The 22,570-nt window shown below is 42.5% G+C and overlaps 1 long non-coding RNA gene across 4 annotated transcripts in view; it reads left to right on the top strand.

Moving 5' to 3' along the window:
- Positions 1–13,506: 13,506 nt before the first annotated feature.
- LOC115306252 overlaps positions 13,507–22,570 on the top strand; it is a 30,003-nt gene continuing 20,939 nt past the window's right edge. For 2 of the 4 annotated variants that reach the window (XR_003915270.1, XR_003915274.1), the window contains exon 1: positions 18,472–18,722. This is a non-coding gene — a long non-coding RNA (uncharacterized LOC115306252). Of the gene's footprint in view, positions 13,602–14,724; positions 14,800–18,471; positions 18,723–22,570 lie in introns of those variants that run through there. The other 2 variants (XR_003915268.1, XR_003915272.1) reach the window with 2 other exon arrangements.

The raw sequence follows: 22,570 nt of genomic DNA, 5'->3' as shown, positions 1-22,570 counted from the left end.
CCCTTCAGTCCATGGTTTGTCTCCAGTATTCAGTAGTCTCCCTTGATCTGTGTCCCTCCCTCTTCCCCGCTCTCTCTCCCCCTTCCTCTCCCCATGGTCCCCTGCCAGGTTTCTCCTGTTAGACCTATGAATGCAAACATATGGTATCTATCCTTCTCTGCCTGACTTATTTCGCTTAGCATGACACCCTCAAGGTCCATCCACTTGGTTAGATCTTATAATCTGCAAATTCACAGCCAGCTCTCAGTGACAATGAATGAATGAATGAATGAATGAATGAGGAAAACCAACCGTGAGCCATTTGCTGTCCCTTTTCATGTTTTCAAACAATCAGACTGAAATTAACTCCTCTTTTTGAAGTTCTAGCTTACTGTCTATAGTAAATATTTTATGCTGAATCCATATCCTTCATATTACATCTCTAGCTTTGCTGTTTTCAAAGTATAGGAGTACATATGGTGCTTCTGTGATGAAGCTGCATTAGTGAATAGCTGTGTGAATGCCAGAAGCACACCAGATAATTTCTCATCAGAAGGAATTTATCTGGGAAGGAGCTAAGATCTATAAACACCACAAGGAAAGAATATAAAAACATATGAAAAAGTGCAAAAAAATCAATAGAAAGCAAAAATGTTATGTGCCATAAGGACTAAACACACATTCTGTATTTTCAGGGACAATAATGTTTTCAAATACTTGGCCCCATTGTCCCTACCAAAATATCCCAAGAATGGCAGCATTTTTGGCATTCAAGCTACAATTTCATTGTTTCCCATATCCAGAAGTAGTACAAAATATTTCTGTCAAGTTGTGTTGTGATTTTTGGTACTGAAACATGGACTTGATTAAGAACAGAAGCGACCAGTATTGGCTAAAGTGGTAGGAGCGTCTTCCTGGAAGAATTAGTACTTAGATTTAGAGAGTGTTAGACCTGGACGGAATTTCAGAAATTACGCAGCCCAGCCCTTCCTTGTACAGGCCAGGGAGATGAGCAGACAAGTCCAGGCAAAATTCTAAAGAGTAGCAGAGTCACAAATGGAAAGCAAAACTCTTGACTCTGAATATGCAGTTTCCACTGTGTGCAGAGGTACCATTACTGACACAGCCTTCATTTCCCCCAAGAAGGGCTACTCTGTTCTCCTACTAGGATTCGTGGTGAGAACATACCCTTGTCCTGCGTCTTGAATGACAACATGCACCAACAGTGAATGCACAGGCTCCAAGTGGGATGTATTTGGAAGATCAAGATGGGGAATGGGTGATGTTGGGAGTCAAAAGATATGGTAGGGAGGCCAGAAGAGTGGGGAGGACTGGCTGGCAGCTGTGGACCGTGTCAGACAGAGCCGGGGAGCTTTACCATAGAGTTCCAAGAATGCAGGGTGAGGAGCTGGGAGCAGACTGCCCGAGCAGGATAGGGGGGCAGATTAGCAAAAGGAGGAGTCAGATTATCTGGGCTACAATCCTTGGTTTTAAGATCTTGTTTGTTCATTCATGAAATAGTTATGATAACAGTATTCTTTCAAAGGAGGATCTAATAAAAAAACTATATGATATGGCATGATTTCTCACACATAGGAGACTTAATAAACATGTATCATGATCATTATTATATAATATTATATAAATATTCTTATATTTATAAGGAGTAGTATCTCCCTGCACATAAGATGAGTGCAACAAAATCAATATCACCTCTTAGGAAAAGACCTTTCATATGAAGCTGCCCAATGTTTCCCTACAGAATGTTGGTGTAATCCTTAGAAAGAAATGGTATAAAATATAAGGCTCTGAAGATCCTATAAGCAACCTGAGTACAGACTAGCTTCTCCCTATGTGGTAAGACAGCTGAGGAACGCTCAGTGACAGGAAGGGACTGACCCACAGTAACGAAGGTGGGACAAGGATTCGGTGACAGAAAGGAGCTTCCACAGATGGCTGTGCAGAGCCAGCGTGGACAACATTGCACAGGGGTCTTGGAAGGGACATGTGTAGTGAGCAAGAAAGACACACATTTGGGGCAAATAATCAAGTAGATTCTTGGACTAGAAAATGAAAGATAAAATGGACTGCTAAGAAAATAAAATTGTGAAGTCATTCTTGGGCTTATCCACAAAACTCCCTCGTGGATTCTACTCTGAAATCAAACCATGTATGGCCCTTGTTAAACATGCAGAGTCTGGATTCTGATTCTGCAGGGCTGTGGTGAGGCCAGGAGTTGGCACTACAACAAACCCTCAGCTGCTTCCCATGTAGGTGCTGTTGGACCAGACCTAGACAAATATTGACATGTGCTGAGCCTTACAATGTCTTCATCTATCAATCCAGGTAATACTATGACAGTACTATACGTGTGGGGGGTTGCATTGTGTCTTCCCAAAAGATATGGTCAAGTTCTAACTCCTGGTATCAGTGAATGTGACCTTGTCTGAATATAGTCGCTATTGATGTAATCAGGTTTAGGGGCGGTCACACCGGATTAGTATTGGCCCAAATACAATGACTGATGTCCTTATAAGAAGGCGTGAAGCAACAAGGAAGGTGCCCACATGAAGTTGGAAGCAGAGATTGGAGTGACGTGCCTACAAGCCACGGGTAGCCAAGGATGGTCTGCAAGGCCAAGACGCTAGGTGAGACAAGGAAGGATCCTTTCTGGAAGCCTCCAGAGGGAGCAAGATCCTTCTGACACCTTGATTTCAGGTTTATCCTCCACAGCTATAAGAGAATATATTTCTCTTGTTCTAAGCCACTCAGTGTGTTGTCCTGTGATATGGCAGCCCTAAGCAACAATCCAGGTACTCGCACCATTGTCAAAAGAACCAACTATGCCAGGGCACCTGGGTGGCTCAGTCAGCTAAGCATCTGACTTCAGCTCAGGTCATGATCTCACAGTTCATGAGTTCAAGTCCGTCATCGGGCTCTGTGTTGACAGATTGGAGCCTGGAGCCTGTCTTCAGATTCTGTGTCTCCCCCTTTCTCTGCCCCTCCCCTGCTTGCATTCTGTTTCTCTCTCAGAGTGTTTTATTTTAAAAATAAATAAACATAAAAAAAGAATCGACTGGGGGTGCCTGGCTGGCTCAGTCGGTTAGTTGTCCAACTTTAGCTCAGGTCATGATCTCATGGTTTGTGAGTTCAAGTCCCGTGTTAGGCTCTGTGCTGATAGCTCAAAGCCTTGAGCCTGCTTTGGATTCTGTGTCTCCTTCTCTGCTCCTTCCCCATTCACACTCTGTCTCTCTCTCTCTCTCAAAAAAAAAATAAACATTTAAAAAATTGAAAAAATCAACTATGTTGTTATAATAGTAATTCAGTACATTATAGCAAATATTTTAAGGAGGGAAGGTAGAGAGCCTTTTTTTAAATTACTTGTCACCTAGTGTCCATTGTTACACAGGTGTTTCTCATACATCTTAGAGAAAAATTAACTTAGGAATTTTGCAATATATTAAAGGGAGGCTTGGGGGAGAATGATAGAAATTGTGGAATAATATAGAAATAGGCACATCTCAGTTCTAGTCGGCAGCCCTCCATTCACTGGCCATTGACAGGGCCATGTCAGGCAATCTTCCACCTCTCCGTTTACCTGTGATGAGGAGGAAATGCCCTCCTTCCAGGGCTGTTGGAAAATCAAATAATTTAAAGAATATATGAAGGCTCTTATAAACTTGAAAATGCTATATAAATAAAAAAGGCTATTGAATTATAATTAATTTTAGTTTTCAGTGGGATTATATTTGGAAGCTACCTGAAGGAGTCACTCTTGAAATATTCCTTGATCTGGACCTTGCAAATCATGGCTCCTTCAAGTGAGAAGACATTTCAAGGCCAGGGAATTACAGAACCACAGGAGTTCCATGGGTCTTGGAAGGAGGGAGAAGAGAAGGAGTTCTTGGTGATGGGGCCTTTGTGCCCTTGAGGGAAGGGGCTTGGGAGATAGTATGATGTTAGTCTCCAGGGTCTGTGAGAGGATCTTAGAGAGAACACAGCCAGAAGCATCTCCTTGAGATGTTACGCCAGCATGGCAGGGTGTGGCACCAAGGGCAAGGAATCTGCTCACCCCAGCAGAGGGGCTTTGGCATAGTGTTATGGGCACAGCACAATTCGGGAGGTGACTCAGAGAGCAGCACCAGGGACAATGAGAATGTACCCACGGGCCAGCCCATGATGTGCCCAACCCAAAGGGTGCTGGGTCAGAACAGGAGACAAAGTGAATGGCCAACCCCACACCATGACTGAAAGGTTAGTCTGGGGATATTGATGATCCTCAGACATCGTTCCAGAAAAGACTGAGATTTGGGGCAAAGTATAAAGCAGGATTGAGTGAGTGTGAGCTGGGCAAAATCACATCTAGTTAAACAATTCTGTCTATGCACCTGAACTGTACCCCCAAAATCTACATGTCGAAGCCCTGATCCCTGTACCTCAGAATGTGACTGCATTTGGATATAAGGCCTTTAAAGAGGTAAAAGTAAAATGAAGTCATTAACATGGGTCTTAACCCTATCTGACTGGTGATCGGTGTTCTTACAAGAAGAGGAAGTTTGGACAGACAGAGAGACACCCCGGATGTGTATGCAGAGGAAAGAAACTGTGTAGGGACATAGGGAGAAAGTGGCAATCGACAGGCCAAGGAGAGAAGCCTCAGAGGACAGCAAACTTGCTGACACCTCAGTCTCAGGTCTCCAGCCTCCGGAACTGTGAGGAAATAAATGTCTGTTGTTGAAGCCCTCCCCTCTCCCCTGCCCCATGTGGTATTTTGTTAGGGAAGCCATAGCAGACCAAACACCACTTCATCCTTATTCTCTGTTAGGGCCTACAGGAGATTTCCTTCTGAGAAAAAACAAAAAACTATTCCAAACACCTTCCCTTTCCTTCCGGACCATCTCGGAGATGCCAAGTGGAGCTGTTGGTGTCTCCATTGCCTGGGACAGTCGACAGGATGAACCTAGCATTCCAGGCGACTGTATAAATGAGCCAGGCCCCAGCAAGAGGTGTGGACTGTGGTGAGCAGAGTCAAGCACTTTCTGATTTGGGAATGTATCTCTTGATTTTACAATTAACAGGAATAAAAAGGAATTTCATGAATACTTTTGAATAATTTTAGAAAGGCATACCTCTTATCCCATGGGACACATGCTGGAAGTTTCATCTCCAAATCTGCTGTTGGTAAGACGTATTGCCGGTTGTCCACTCCCAGAACTAGCTCTGTTGGGGCAGGGGCAGGTGACTTTCTTGTCTGATGCCAAGGAATTCAGAAGACCGTTTTCCAGTCTTGTAATCAATTGCTTTTTTTCTTAGAATGTCAGAAAGGAAGGCAGCTTTGAGATTGGAGACTGGAAAACAATCCCAGAAAGCAGAAATGAGGGAGTGGAGAAGACAGATGGGCAAGTGAGGAAAGCCAGTGGAACGTGCCTCCATGGTTGCTTACTGCTGTGCACAACTGAAGCTCAATCCCTCAGAGCCCTTCTGAAGACCCATGTAAAATCCAACCAGAGGACAGGTGATTGGGCATTAATTCACCAAATCTGTTTGGTTAAGAATGCCACTGGCCACATTAATTTCCCTGTGGGACCAAGTTGCTCTGTACTTGGGCTCTTCATGGTTTCAAAGAAAGGTCTGTGTTAAGCAGGCAGGGAGTTATGCACACTCATGCTGTAGGCACTGGTGACAGATGTGGAACAGCCTATCAGAGCTGAGAAGCATGGGGCACAGTGCAGAATATTGCAGGCAGAGCAAAGAGCCAGTGCAAAGGCCCAGAGGCAAGAGCATCCCTGAGGCATTCAAGGCACACAAGAAGGCTGAATGGAACAGGCTGAATGGAATAAGGAAGAGCTTAATAGGAGTTGCAGTCAGAGAGATAATGGGAGCCATTCTATGGGAAGACTCTGATTTTACCCTGAAAGATGCAGTGTAACACGGTCTGATTTATGTTGTGCTGATAATGGATTGGGTTGGGGGTAAAGGTGGAAGTGGAGGCTGTTTCCAGAATCTGGGTGAGAGATGACAATGGTGGCATGTACAGGGGTAGAGCCAGAGGGCAGGGATGGGGGAATGGTATACATTCTCTGATTCTCTCAACAACACAGCAAGGCGATTCTTATTTTTAATCCTTAGAGTTTAAGTTTTTGAGAGTTTGAAATCTCTGTGCATTCTATAGGTTGAGGAACTTATAGAAATGTCTGTCCCTGATAAGGGTGTAAAACTGGGTCCTGAGCCTCCATTCTTTCTGAGCCTTCCTGTAATGATCCCAGAAAAGCTGCTTACTCTGGGTCTCCTGCAATATCAGCCACTGGCCTGACTATACTTCCTGGTGAGGAAGGATAGGAAGAGTAAAGAAAAGAACAAAAGGTCCATATGGTTTTTCTAACAGAGAGCCTACTCTTCTCATCACATTCCAAGATGCTGAACAAACTAGATGCAAGACTTCAGAAACTATAGAACAGCAAATTATTGGGTTGGGAAGCAATAATTAGAAAGGAAATGAAGAAAATGGACGTTGGGGGCCTTAATGTGAAATATGACATTGATAAATCAAAGGAAGCCTTGAATTAGAGATGTGGATATTTCAACTGATTATCCAAGATAACTCATATCCTCCATTAACCTCGTCCATCTTGTTTTGCCTTTGTGAGGACAAAGACAGTCTTTGCAAACTGCCAGGCCACAGGATTGTATCTTCCAAATGTTTATTCAAAGAGGGTGGGAAGGAAGGGGACCAAGCACTTGAAAAATAATTTGCTTGTTAAACAGCCCAGAGGAATGTTCTTTCCACCAAGTCTGGTATACTTATGGGAAAGATAATAAGAGAAGCTTATGATGGCTTTGACAGTAAGGCAAAAGTAAACAATCAGCCCAGGCCAGAAAGAGTTAGATTCGCATACCTTTATTTTTGATGCTTATCCTAATAGTTGAGTATAAACAAAGTGCCACATGACTGTGGAGAAGAGCAAAAATTACTCAGCTGCCTTCTTTTTCCTGATGAGTCCAAAGCAAATGGTGTTTATTTGAGGGACTTTATTTTTATGTCTTTTTTTTTTTTTTGCCTCAAAAAGATCCCACTAGGGACAAAAGGCATGTTGGGACATTGGTGTGACCACCTGTCTCCAGATCAGTTTGATTCATGTGATAATGTGAGAGTCTGAAGGAGACCACAGAAGTGGGGATGGAAAAGACCCGATTGGATTATTCTGTTTCAGCCACTCCACCCTTCCTGGCAGGAGAGAGTCCCTAGACAGAAGACGTCCCAGCTGGCCTTAGCCAAACACCCCGGCTGGCTGGAAACTCTGACAACATGACAAGAATTTGAAGTGGAACCATGAGACACCTCAAAAACCCTGTGGGCAGAGGAAGAGGGCTGGATTAGTTTTGCATGAGTGTGTTACTTGGGTGTTTGATAAGTGTTTTTGGTGCTTGTGTTATGGCAGGTGACCTTGTGAAAGATCCAGGAGAATCCTTTCTGGCCTTTCTCTAGACCCATGACGGCTCTTCTGTTCTGCTATAAACTGCTGCTTTCACAAGCAGAGCTACCCAACGCCAGTCCTTGAAGGAGCGGGTCTGGTCGTCCCTGTGACGAAGCAACAATTTAAGAGTCTTGTTTTCTGCTTGGCTCTGGGAACTAGGGTCCGGTGTTGCCAGGAGCATGAATGCCTGAAGCTTCTAGAACTAATGTATTGTGCTACCTGAGCTACCTGTTCGGTGTTGAGACTCCTACTCACTCATCTGAAAATAAGCCCTCACCTAGCCTCGACCAGCTTCACCATTCTTACCTCCACTTTCAACCTTAAAAAAACTGTTCATGTGAAACCACCCTCCTAAATTGCCCCTTATTTTCTTCTTTGTTACTTAAAATCCCAAATAAATGGTTTTTTCTTGAAGAATCGTTATACTAATATTTAATAACTGTTGAGAATTATGTAGCCCCTCATACTGTCCATTCTGACCTTCATGGCTTAAAAGTTCAGAGCTAAAATTATTGCTTCTTCTTAGATACACTAGTAGGTTTGGGTTGATATGTTTGCTTCCTTTTTCCTGTTTTCTCTTATTTCCCATTTTAAGATTTAAATATGTACATTTATTATAAGCCTTCTTATATTTTTTATTGGAAGCAGCAGAGACATAAAGTAAAAATGATCACATGATATAGTTTACTTTCCTCCTATAAAAACTAACTCCACCAGGTCAGAAGCAGGTGTGATGTCCTGCACTGGGTAGCATTGGCCATCTGTCAGCACGAGTCTGCCCATAGGAAGAGGAACGGTACAGCAAGAAGATGCATGGCTACTGTCCAAGGATAACAGGTGCTTTCTAATCATGCCACTTGGTGAATCTGCTAATCCTACGGTTCTCACAGTTGGTCCCCAGACCAAGAACATCAGCATCAACCGAGTACTTATTAAAAATGCAACTTCTCAGGTCCCCCCAATATATACTGACTCAAAATGTCTGGGGCTGGGCTCAGCAATCTGTGTTTTACTGAGTCCTCTAGTTGATTCCAATGCATGCTCAAGTCTGAGAACCCCCTGCCAACTCTACATGCCAGTGGAGACCATTCGAGAATATTCCCTTTTGATTCTTTTTTGCTCAGGTTGAACTTTGCTGTACAGGCCATGGGTTTTATTGCTCCCTATACTTTCTTGTTCAGTCTGAGTCTCATTTGCTCTTTTTCATTCGTGGAGGGGCCATTTCTCTGTATCTCTTCTGCTTGGCCCATGTGATTGGACATTGACTTTAAGTATCTTCTTGGGTCCAAAAACTTGCCTTCTGCCTTCAGCTGACACATTAGTAAGATGTCAAGTGATTTCTTCATTTCTATGCACACACTTGTCAGCAATTCATTTGCTGGTGGCCTGCTGATTCATACTATTATTACTCACTGCTCCTGTCATTTTGAACTTTAACAGAGAGGTATAAATAGGCAGGGAACTTCCATGTAAGTGTCTATGAAACAATGAACAGAAAAATTCCAGTGAGGCAGTGAGTATGAAAATGTAAGCCTTGTCTTCTCCTGCCACGGGGCATTTTGCTATGGGTTCAGGAAATAATGGGTGAATAAAGTGTTTCTGAAAAATGGGGGAAAGTCAAGTAGCACTCAACCTTGAAGTTAGCTCTTTCCTGCCACAAACCAAGGATATTTATAAGACCTTTCCTACCACATAAGTGCAAAGAAGAAGGCTTCATTTTTTTCTCAGCAGACATTTGACAGAGAACAGCCACTGTGGAGGAGAATTACATTCCCCACTGGTCATGCATTGCTCAAATATACCAGGATGTTCATTACTTTATTTGGGGTTCTGAATAAATAGGCATTGATGACCAAAATAAAATTGGCATTCAAGGCCAGAAATAGATTGAGGCCTGTCTGAAAGAAAGCAATGAGAAGGGGATGCTTGGGTCACCTGCTACAGAGCAGGGCCTGTCACTCTTCGAATGTGTTTGCCATCTGTGAAATCCCTGCTCCAGTCACCTGTGGTGTTAAATGTCCTCCTCCCAACTTCTCATCAGGTTTCTGCCTTCCTCCCCTTCACCAGATAGGCCCAGCCTTATTAGCACATAATCCATAGGCCACAGTATTTTGAACAGCTTGATGCCAACTCTTGTGAGTTTATGAGAATTGCAGTATCTAGTATTAATCCACATAAGAACAATGAATCTCACAGGGATCAAAATGAGGCAAGAGAGAGTAATCCCAGCTTACTTGATGAGGCATTTTTAAGGCTAACCTTCTAAGACTTGGTTTCCTGAGACATTGACATCATCATACCTAATTTCCAGCATTTTTGTGAGGTTTAAATGAGATAATAATTGAGACCTACTATTGTGCCTGGTGTGGTACACACTTGATAAATGTTACATGCCTTTCCTCCAATCCTCAAGCATCAAACTATGATATGAATATTTCTTTGTCAAGCCACGAAATTAATGGAATCACAGGACCTACAGGGCATTGAGGCCAGCTGGTCCTGCCATGAAAAGGACCATTAGGGAATATTTCTTTTGCAAAATTGGCATTGGCCTCTCCATTAAGGCCATATTTTCCTTTCAAGTGTTTTCATCCCAGACTCTCAGTTCAACACAGACATCTAGATGCCAAAGGCAAGATTTCTACTCTCTTTTTGCTTATAACTTTGCCCAAAGCAATCTAAATAGTAGTGAGGGGGAGAATGAGGAAGCTCATTATTTTTTTTCAGATTCTGAACAAGTAGGCATCGATGTCTTAAGTAACTAATGTAACTTGTGTTTAGGCAAAATCCTGCTTAAAAATGCTATTGCAGTTGGGATGTCACCATTCCTTTTGTTAACCTGATCGCACAGGGAATAGAAACATAATAAAGGATCAGAAACATGATCTGCTTCCTACCTAAATATGTAAATCATGTATCTTTTTTCTCCTGTACATAAAAATACTCACTAAGCCTATATTAGCAAATGGGCACAAACTAGCTTATACAGCCACCCTGTTCTGTGGGCTTGATGGAGCTTACTTGACTCAAGGAAAACATGCCAACCTTCCAGAAACAGTACTCATAAAGAATTCTGGCAAACGGAATCCTTCCTCAATCAATGGCTGTTCACAGGATTTTAGGCATAAAGTCCCAGATGTCATCCCTATGTTATATCACCTTTCTCCTCCGCTCTCTGCTGAGTGAATCTACTCGGCCCAAGAATCCTTCCCAGTGAGCAGTCACAGGTAGAAAATTTGTCTCATGGACAAGGAGAGAACACATAAACCCACAGGGGTATCAGGGCTTCTAAAGTGGTTTACTTTAAATAGAAGGGCGGAGGCACTACAACTCCTTCTGGAACTAGGAATACAGAAAGAGTGAGGCCCTTGGCTTCTCTTCAATGAGAGTCAAGGCTCACAGAATGCCATATACTAGTGGAAATTTAGGGTGGCCATAATGAGTCATACACAAACCGAACTGACCAGGGACAGAAGCGGAATCTATGTGGTTCAGAAAACATATAGGATATAAGGTACAGATGCCAGCTGATACAGAATAGAAAAATCAAAATAAACGACAGAGTCTGAGTTGCAAAAATGCAGGAGCACCAGCACGCTGCAATGGTCTTTAGAACATCCTTAGACTCAAAGCTCCCTTCTGGTCTAATCTCCATGAAATTTGCTCTAATTATAGATCCTTGTTACCCACGTTCCCCCTTTCACTCTCCATGCGATTCTGTATGCCTTACCACACCATGTGTGTCCTTAATTAATAGTCCTTTTAGTTCAGCTAACTTGAATGAGTCTCTGAAACTTACAACCACAGAAGTTAATCATATTTTAGTTCTCTCTGTGTTTGCCACATTCAAATATTGCAGTTTATCACAGATTTAGCCTCTGAGCTCTCTGTACCCCCTCCTGTTAAACAAAGAAGCATGCTTCTAGAAAGTAGCATAAGAAAATTGTACCTGGTAATCTACTAAGAGTTTTTTCACTTTTCACAAAAAGAAATATCCACTTGGCCATTTTTCTTCTGTAAATTGGGCTTTGTGGTTTCAAGTTTCCCTGTGAATTTTCTCAGTTCTGGTTCTAGATGGCCCACACAGCTTGTTATGATGGCTCTGTGCCCCTCTGTTCTTTATGTCATGTTGGTTCGTGCCTGGAAGGATCACAGTGAAGTCAAGTGCTGCTTCGCGATGTCATGTTTGTTTGTTTATTTATTTATTAATTTATTTGTTGATTTATTTATTATGTAAAAATTTTTTAACATTTATTCATTTTTGAGACAGAGAGAGAGAGTTGGAGAGACCATTAATGCAGGAGGGTCAGAAAAAGAGGGAAACACAATATCCCAAGCAGGCTCCAGGCTCTGAGCTGTCAGTACAGAGCCCGACGCGGGGCTCCAACGCATAGACCGTGAAATCATGAACTGAGCCAAACTTGGACGCTTGACTGACTGAGCCACCCAGGCATCCTGGGATGTCATGTTTGAAAGGAATGTCTTAACATTTTTCTTATTATAAAAACTACATATGCTTACTGGAAAAAATGAAGACAGCAGAAGAGTCAAAAAGAAAACAAAAACACATATAATCTCAGAGAAAAAAGTCACAGTTAAAATGTATATATGTTTTATCTTAATTTCTTTGTACATGCTAAGAAATAATTGAGATCATGAGGCACATACACTGTGGAAGCTTCGTAACTCACATAGCATCATAATGTAAACATCTTTCCAAGTTTTAAAAAACCCTTTGTAAACATCAGTTTTAATAGCTCCGTGATAGCCCATCACATGGGATTTCATCACTTGCAATACAGCTAATAATTCCACAGTGTTGAACATTTGTTTACAATATTAGGCTAATATAAATAATTATGTAATGGATATTTAGTCCATGTTTTAGATAATTGTTTTCAGATGGATTTCTGAATGTGCAATCTCTGGGAAAGAGCTTGCTTTGGCATTTGTAAGACCCTTTAAAGGCTTTTCTCAAACTTAGAAACTTTTGAGATTAAACAGCCTGTCCTCTATGGAATCTACCAACTATCATGAAAATTCAATAGCTGGAGAGTTATCGACACCTAGATGTCAGATCCCCTGACAACTAAGCCTGCTTCTATGCCTACCGAACTCTGCGGTTTAGAAATGTCACACAGTAATAACCTGATTTTCTACTCAGGAAGTTTGACTACATGAGTAGTCTTAGCAAAACTCAAGTTGGAATTTGGTGGATTAGGCTGCCATATTAGATCCTGAAAAGATTGTTATTAAAAGTAAAAAATTATATATCAAAAGTGTATACATGCACATATAAACATAGAGGCACACATATATATAAAACAACTCCTTCTCTCTTCAAGACCACCTGCTTGGCTGAAGAAAGAGAGAGCCAGAATTGAGAAGCAAATGCTCTGTCCACCCCAACCCCACCTCTGCTTCAATAAGAGGACCTTGCATTTATCTTCTGTATATTTGCCCTCTGGATGAACTATCTTTTAAAGAATGCTACATGGAGGATGGGGGAGAGGAGAATTTAATAAGGATAAGAGAGGTTGACAAAAGAGTGTCTGAAGAAGTTTAGCCTTTTTCTGAGTTTTATTGTAGTAGCATGACTTTGAAGCAGAGTATATTTTCTGACTATCTGAAAAATATTACTTGTAATTCATGTATCAAAATCCATAAAGGGAAATATAAATGAAAGAGACTTTTGAATGCTGAGAACAAATTGAGGGCTGAAGAGGGAGGGGGGAAGGGGAAGGAGGGTGATGGTCATGGAGAGGGGCACTTGTGGGGAAGAGCACTGGGTGCTATATGGAAACCAACTTAGTAATAAACCATTTAAAAAATAAATAAAATAAAACATTATGTGAATAAAGAAAAGAATAATAAATAAGAAAGAAAGAGGACATGTCATTAAATTTTCTTTTCAATGGCCATTTTTAAATGATGTTAAAAAATATTATGCATTATAGATAGGGGCCCTTTAAGTATATACCTCTAGAAATTCTAGAGACACTGAGCCATTGTGTATCCATGGTCCTTTAGAACTATTCCTGAAACCAGTCAAGCAACCAACCAAACAACCAAATCAGGGAACAGAAAATGAAACTGAACAAAGAGATAACAATGCCATCCCACAGAAAAGAAGTTATAGAACGTGGGGTAATTCATTATTCAGTCAAAAAACTCATCATGGGGACCTACTGTGTCCCATGTACTGTGCTAGATGTTGAATATACAGCATTGACTAAGGCCCATTTCCTGCCTACGGAAGTGATAGCTGAGCAAGGAAACATGCCCACCAAAAATGAAGATACCGCAAGATGAGTGGTAGAATGGAGATGTTTGTGGAGTGTAGTGGTAAAAGAAGAAATTTAAATCTTATGGAGGAAATAGGAAGAAATTCAGAGGAAGAGAAAACGAAGCTGAGGACCAGGTTGCCTTTATGGGCATGAGGATGTTACCAAGGTCCTCTGCTTAGCAGGGCTCTGTGCTTAGTTTAATGCTCTACTGCTGCCATTTTGAAATTCTTGAAAAGTTTTAAACAAGAAGCCCATATTTCCTTTTTCACTGGGTCCTGGGAATTAAGTAGCTGAGGGGTTTGTCAGGTGATGAAATGGGGGAAGGTATTCCAAGCAAACAGAGTAGCATAGTTGAAGATATGAATCTGGCAGAATGGGAAATGTAAAGTCTACTAAGAGTCATACGGTTTGACAAAATTACATGTTGAGTGAGCGTAGGGGATGGATGTGAAGATAAGGTAAGGAAGGCATGTTGTGGGATCTGGATCCTGAAGAGTCTTGGGTTCGTTGAAAAGAATCTAGATTTTATCCCATGGGCAATACAAAATCATCCTGATACCCTTATCTGATGGGTAATACAATAAAAAATTGGACCAGATAAGTAGCAAGATGACATTTTCAAATCTGCAAGGTCACTTATGCAATGGAGTAGAGATAAATTGTAGAAGGTCAGCATAAGTGGTAGGCAGACCAATAGGAATTCCTTGGAAAAAGCCTACAAAACAGAAACTGAATGATAGAAGGGGGGATTTTTAGGAGACACAGGATGAAAGCAAATGGACATAGAAACAATGGAAGGAGACAAATGTTGGTTGGATCTAGGAGTTAGGGAGGGAGGAGAAACAAAGAAGGAGTGCTAGATTTCTGACTTGAACAAATGGATGGGTTGGATGTCACTTGAGATGGGGAATCTAAAGGGATAAGGTTGTAGAGTAGAGATGATCGGCTCAATTCTGATTATCTTAACTATGAGTCCATAATAGATTGATGTCCCAGTGAAGAATTTGGTACCCTGGGTTTGGCTGAAGAGATGAGCATGAAATCACTAGGAATTGAAGGTAAGTACAAGGATGACAGAACCCACTGGATTATATAGAGTGAGCAGAGTAGCAGAACTAATAGCCAGCTCTGGAGAAAGTCAAACACAAGGCTCAGGTGAAGAAACTGGAATCCACAAAGCAAAGTGAGAGAGAAAACATGGAGGGCAGCACAAGCCAGACAGAGGGCCCCGTGCTAACCAAAAGAACAAGTGTCACAAGAAAAGGGTGGTTAATAATATCCAGGAAAGGGAGGGTTCCTTACTCTTTTCCAGAATCTGGTGCAGCTGCAACATGAAGCATGTGACCTTGTCCTAGTCCTATTTCTTTCCTCTTTCCACATCTCATGCTGGTTTTGAACGCTGAACCTTGTTTTTTTTTTTTTTTTTCTCTCTCTCTCACTTGCTTAGATTTTGTACTAGCAGCTTCCTTGCTGACATCAAGTTCTCAACCACAACCCAAAGCCTGGTTTCCCTTTAAAATTCTAAAGTCATCCTTAACATGAGAGAGGCACACCTTTCTATTTGGCAAGTGTTGGGCAAGAATAGATGGAAATTGAGAATGGAGGTTAATGGACCACCTTTTTGCGATGGCACCATGACTTTAAGCCAGACCAAATCACCATGTGCCAAGGAGTGGCCTTAGATTTCTGAGCGTTTATGCTGTTGTGTTTGATTCTCTTTTTAGCCTTTCTTTTGTAGCTTGCCTCCTGAGTTGTCTCTGCAGCATCCTGATATCTGGGCCTCCTGGTCTTGCCATCCTTCTGCATCCACACTTTGCCTTTGAACTTGACCACAGAAGCAGCTACCCTTGGCTCTCCTGAGGACACATCTTCACTCACCTGGTTCCTTACATTCTTGGCTTATCTGACTGGCTGATCTGAGTCCCGGGATCCCTCTAGAATGATAGTTCACCCAGCTGGAATCCTGCCCACTTGGTTTACCATCATAAAACCCCACCTGAGAAGTTGGTGATAGAAATTATCTTGTTCTTGCCCCCTTTCCCCCAGACTTGAGCTCACCATTTGAAATCAATAATACAAGAGCTATGAGAAGCCCTTCTTTTCTATTCTTTCACATTCTCCGCAGAACAGTCCTTTGTTGAAGGCCCTTCAAATGACAGTCTGAGACCAAATAGGATAGTGAGGTTGCCCCAACTGTACTTGGGGTGGGAATTCTATGCAGTAAATGTCAACTTTATCTCCATTTTCTCTGTCGTCAGAGTTCTTAAGTGATTCTGCTGGGTAGATTCCCTGTACAATGGTGTGCTCTTGTAAAAACCATTTCTCAAGTGAAAAAGCATTTCCAAATGGTTATTTTAAGGTTTTATATATAATTTTAAGATATATATACATATGTATGTATGTGTGTATACATATGTACTTTATATGTGAAGTAGATATTTCAAGAGTCTTTAATTATTTCTCATGTGTTTGTTTGGCAGTAAGGTTAGGGGATTATGCAAACATTTTCATCAAACACTGATCCAAAAATAAAATAAAAGAAAGAGGAAAAACATTATAGAAAGTCCTGGCACGGTGTGAGATAGCAAGTGCCTGGTATCCATCTATCTAGACTAGTATGTATGTCTGGGTATTACACACGTTCTGCCTTCCTAAAAAAGGTTTGGAACTTCTTCTCTGAGAAGGAATGCCAGACATGATCTTGGTTTCTTAGTTTGGACAAGCGTCTTGTTCAGCGGCGGGGGCTGCGTAAGAAGCTGTTTTGAGAGTGTGCATGTGTGCGGGAGGGGAAAGGGCCAGGAAGTGGGAGAGCAGGACAGAGGGACAGGCAGAGGTTATGACAATGGAGGATTCACTGGGATTTGCCACGCTGAGCCTCAGCTGGCGGGGCCTCCAGAGGTCATAGCAGGGGCATCTGCTTCATTGGATTTAGAACAATAAAAAGGCTATGCTCTCTTGATAATTACTTGCCTAAAAAAAGAAAGAAAGAAAGAAAGAAAGAAAGAAAGAAAGAAAGAAAGAAAGAAAGAAAGAAAGAAAGAAAGCAAACAACAACAAAAAAGCTAAGTCCTGGCTTTCCAGAAATAGTATCCACTCTTGGTTCTTTCTTTGACACAAAATATAAGGCAAACTAAAACTATCCAGGGCTTCTTTGGCCTAAAACTTTTTTCTCAATTCTAACTGTTCTCAGGGGTCTTTTCTAGTAGCAACTGAGCCAATTATGGTGCCCTGGAAGTAAGTAAGGGGAGACTTGGAAAATGCCCCCCCCCGCCCCGGGGTCTGTACTGACTCACCCCTCAGAGATGTCCTGCTCTGAACATCTCACAGCCAACCCCTCTCAGTTCCCCAAGCAATGGAAATGTGCCTGATCTCTGGTGTGAGCATCTAACTGGGCCGTCATTTCCTTTCAGTCCCCTGCTTTAAACTGTTCCTGTTGCAACATTTGGCCCTGTAACTGGATACTCTGATCTCAATGAACTTCCAATATCTTTTGTGCATTCATTCCACAAGCTATTATTAGGCACCTACGATATTCTCAAGGAATTAATTATGAAATTTGAGTAAACAGGCAGGTGATATATAATATATAAAATTGTGAGTGAGGCGTCTGGGTGGTTTAGTAGTTCAAGTATACGACTTTGGCTCAGGTTATGATCTCGTGGTTTTAAGTTTGAGCCCTGCATCGGGGTCACTGCTGTCAGCCTGTCAGGTCAGACTTTGGATCTTCTGTCCCCCTCTCTTTCTACCCTTCTTCTGATTGCACTCTCTGTCTCTCAAAAAATAAAATAAAAACATTAAAAAAATTGTAAGCTATCTGGTTAGTACGTGTCCCTTCACACGTAAAGTAGATGCTGTGATCTGATTCAGATATATATTTGGAAGGTTCTAGAGAATCACTGAATTCATGCAAATAAGTAAGCTGGTTCTCAAATTACAGTCAAAATGAACTTATTAACTCCCTAAATATGGTGCTTAATAAATGGTTGCCTGCAAGAGAATTATCCCATATAAGAAAACCTTAAAAAATCCTTGAAATTTTTTTTTACCTTTAATTGTATATTTATTATAGGTTAATGTGCATGGTAAGAATAGAAGACATTACCTTGCAGAGAAAGATAATTTCTTAATATTTTCTGTTCACTGATTTATAAAGAAGACTCTGCTCTAATACTCCGTTCCATGTTCACCTATGAAACAAATAGTAAGAGGAATATAGAATGCACAAAGGAGAAGCATCTAGATCAGTTACTAGTGATTAATGTCTAAACTCAGTGCCCTGAAGTGAGTCTGTTTTCTCTCATTTTTAAATCCCGTCTAAATTTTCACATAAAAGTACTGAGTTAGTACAAAATACCTACCCAAACAAAACAAAATAAAGCAAAACAGGACAAACCTCTGGAGTTCAATATACCTTTAATCAGAAGTAAAGTTTAATTTTTGAGGTGATGGCATCATCTACTAACGTATGCAAACAATTTTGCTGAATAAAATGGACTTATTTGACAGTCCCCCTCCATCAACAACCAGAACACACGAGTCTGCCAATGATTTGTGCCTGTTGAGCCAAAGCGTATGGCAGACACCAGTCACGGTCACTTGGGCAGGCTGGGACTTGAGAGAGACCAGCAGGTCACAGGTGACTATTGTCACGTGTTTGTGACACAAGGGGCTTGGCTTACAAAGAGGGACCCTGGTTCCCTTGCTGCTTTTCTCTTTAAAGTAGAATGACAGTGGGCATGACCTGGCAGGCAGGGGATTAACACTTGGGCTCGGACATCAGGCCGTCTTAGCTCAGATGCCAGCTGCCTGGGGGACGGCTGAGAGCTGCCAACAGCCCAAACCTGGAGCCATGGAAGATGGAGGGGCCGATGGAACTGAACTGGGTGCAGCCTTTCCCCAGGTGGACCTGGGCCTCCGGCTCCATGGCGTTTCCAGGCTATTGGCATGAGCCCTGTTCCATTATGACACATACAAGTGTGAGGTATCCTCATCTTAGCAGATACATATTCACATTACTGATTCTTTAACTGATTTTTTAAAGTTTCTAATTTTCCAGGAAATAAGGCAGTAATTTCCATTCAATCTAAAATTCAACCCCTCCCTGCTTTAAAAGAAGAGACTTCTAAGTGTAAAAATATGGGGGCACCTGGGTGGCTCAGTAGCTTAAGTGTCTGACATTGGCTCAGTTCATGGTCTCATGGTTCGTGGGTTTGAGCCCCCCATTGGGCTGTGCTGACAGCTCAGAGGCTGGAGCCCACTTCGGATTCTGTGTCTTCCTCTTATTCTGCCCACCACCCCCTACCTGGCTCATTCTCTGCCTCTCTCTCTCTCTCTCTCTCTCTTTCTCTTGAGAATAAATCAACATTAAAAATGTAAAAATATGAATAGTATAGGTAGGTAATAGATTAAAAAGAGTGTCAAGGAAATTGGATATTTATATTCTTGTAAGGCTCAAATAGTTGGCTAATTACTTGGATAGATCAATATTTGTTGAGCACCTCTTAACCAGCCACTGTGCTATATGTTGGTGATGCTAAAATTAGTATGTGCTCAGGAGGGTCTCAGGTCTGTGTGCTCGGAGGGGAACGAGCAACAGGCATACAGATGACTGCTGTCAGTGAGATGAGTTCTGCTAGAAAGAGAGGCACAGGATGGAAGGTGACGGAGGACAGGGAAAAGCAGGTCAGGCAAAGTCTTCCAGAGGAGGTAACGTGAACCGAGTCAAACGTCATTTCTAGGTAGCTAAGCCTTTCATTAATGTGAATAAAAGATTTTTATTTATGATATTTTCTAGGGCATTATAGATATCATACATGAAATATTGGTTTATTAATATATTTATGTTTTAAAATGCTAAAATATTACAATAGTTCTAATTTTTTTCAATGATTACCTCCAGTGATCTGAAAAGAAAAATACAATCTGTGCAAAATGCAAATTGGTGTTCTTTCCAGTAGCCTTTTATATAATATTGACATAGTTCCATAAGGTATATTATGTGGTTGATAGAGTTATCCTTCCTTTTTGTTTATTTTATCTTAATGGCAATGCTTCTAGGTTAGTATACCCCAAAATACATCTATTAAAGATTGATAGAAATTTAATACCACTGTTGTGAAAAAGAGTATCCCTTGTTCAAATGAAAATGGTGGAAAACACTAGGTTTAAGAGTTAAATTTTGGGACACTTGGGTGGCTCAGTCAGTTGAGTGGCTGACCTCAGCTCAGGTTATGATCTCATGGTTCATGGGTTTGAGCCCTGCGTCAGGTTCTGTGACAACAGCTCAGAGCCTGGAGCCTGCTTCAGATTCTGTGTCTCCCTCTCTCTCTGCCCCTCCCCCACACATGCTCTGTCTCTCTCTGTCTCAAAAATAAAGAAACTATAAAAAATGTTTTAAAAAGGAGTTAACCTTAGTCCTTGGATTTCTCAGAGTCATTATTTAATATGCTGATTAAGATTTTAAAGGTGACTCTCCAAGGGGAACTGATCTGGGTGTTTTTCAAACTTACTTGACTTCAGGACATATATTAGAAACTGCGTTTGTGTTCTTTCTTTCTACATACTGTATGATACCATCTTACTGTGTTGTTAAATATTCCCTTACCCCTGTTTTCTAGTCAAATATATGAAAGCTTAATTTATTTAACTTCCTTATACTTCTAACAGGTTTTGTTTATATATTTTCAGGGACACACTCTGGTTTGTGAGGCCAGAATTTTGTACAATTTTGAGAGTCATTTTTAAGAAAATGCTTACAAAATTATGAACATCAAATTGTTAGCACCTCTCTGTTTTCTACTGTTACACTTCAGTTTAGATGTTGTCTTTAATGAACACAAAAAATGACTCTGTCTTCCTTTAATATCTGTGCCCTATTTGACACTAAAATTGATCATCCTGCCTTTGGTTTTCTGTTACTGAGTATCTTTGCTTTAATTTGTCATTTTGTCTTTGTCAGTTTCTCTTGTAAATATTTAGACAGAAAAGTAGGAAAACCAAAGTCCTTTGCCTTATATTTTACTTCTAAAAAGGTTTCATGTAGTCCAACAATTGAGAGCAAACGCAAAAGGAAGCTCTTAATACTTGCTGTTGTATTTACAGAAAAAATAATTACAAGAATAGCTAACATTGATTATTGACTATGTGCCAGCCTTGAGCTTAGCACTTAATACGGATTATCTTTTTTTTAAAAGCGAAACAGATACTATCAAATCAAACTATTAATAATAGACATTACATAAATGGGGAAACTGAGGCATGGAGTGCTGAACAGCTTTGAGCGTGGAGTCAGCTTCACCTCTGTGTAGGTTCGAGTCTGCCCTCCCAGGACTCTCCCTCCACCTCGCCCCCCTGCCTCTTCATCGGGGAGTTCCTGGGTTCAAGGCCCACACGACAGAATCTACAGTCCATGGGATAACAAAATGGGAGTATTTTATGATCTCGAGCATTTTGATGAGAAACGGGACGCTTTCACATCAGGAACTGTTAGCATGATGCTTTGTTAACCTAACCTGCAAGTGACCTGTAAGTGTCCAGGCAGGTGGGCGGTCAGGACGCGCCTTGGCAGCGCTCCCACGGGATGAGGCAATCCCCGCTCCCCCCCCCCCCCCCCCCCCCCCCCCCCCCCCCCCCCCCCCCCCCCCCCCCCCCCCCCCCCCCCCCCCCCCCAAGCCTGCCAGAAGCTAAGATGTGCAGGTGCCTGAGAGCAGCAGGGGCAACAGCAGCTCCTGGAGAGGCCAGGCCGGAGGGAAACTGTTTGGTGGCGCCGTCTGACGCCCCGAAGGCAAAGTCGAGAGCAGGCGGGCGCGGTGACAGGTGACCCGCGGGTGGGGAGGGAGGGGGGTCAGCCCGCGGCGACAACCTGAGTCGGGTTGGGATTAGCTGGCACCGGGCTCAGGGTCAGTTCCGGGAGAAGGAAAACAAGGGTCTGCGGTTGCTCTGCCGGGCAGCCCCGGCGGGGCCTGGAGCAAGCAAGCGACGTCCGCACCGTTTCTAGGAACGTCCGTACCCTGGGCCATCCCCCGGAGGACTCCGAGGGTGAGCAGCGTTTACGGAAAATCCGTCCCGGGCACACCCCGGCCGGCTCCCACCGCAGACCCCAGTTCAGTGCGGTCGCTCCAGTCTGGGAAAGAAGCGCACCCGTGGCCACTGTCAAGTGCTGGGGGTGGGGGTGGGGGTCTCACCCCCAGGTCCCCAGGCCCTTCAGTCCCCTTGCCAGGGCCTCTCTGGCCTCTTGCACAGTTGGTACTGCCCCAGCTTTTGGGCGGAGCTGCCAGCCCCTGTGTCAGAGCACCTGGGCTTGCTTTCGGCACCCCCAAATCACAGGCACCCCAAACCCGTGTGCTCTCGGGATTGGGGCAGGAGGCTGGTGCGATGCCTGGAGGCTTGGGGAGGAGAGAGGGAGGAGGAGGGGGAGAGTTCATCTTTTCACTTGTTCTTTTATCTTTTCAAATCTGGTGAGCTGCAACCACAAGCAGAGAATGTACTCGGACATTTTCAAATGCTGTGGGTTTTCCCAGGCTCTCTGAACACCGAGATGAACTCCAAGCTCCCTTTTTCATTATGTGTCTCAGAGCAGGCAGGCGAACCGCGCGCAAAGCCGGGACTGGCAATCTTTCCCAACAGACAACTCCGTCTTGAGCCACCGTTTGAAACTATCCCCAAGGCTATTGTTTTCAACCTTTACTTAAAGATCATTTGGAAGAGGCATCCAATTTCTGCTGCTCCCTTGGGCTGCGGTTTAAGACAGGCTTCACAGTATTTACTGTTTATAGTTTTGAGCTGACAGCTATTTAAGGGCAAGAGATTTCAGCTGCCACCACCCTTCTC

This window comes from Suricata suricatta, chromosome 2 (genome assembly GCF_006229205.1).
Source record: "Suricata suricatta isolate VVHF042 chromosome 2, meerkat_22Aug2017_6uvM2_HiC, whole genome shotgun sequence".
Classification (NCBI taxonomy): Eukaryota; Metazoa; Chordata; class Mammalia; order Carnivora; family Herpestidae; genus Suricata; species Suricata suricatta.
This window is presented reverse-complemented; position numbering and strand designations above follow the sequence as displayed.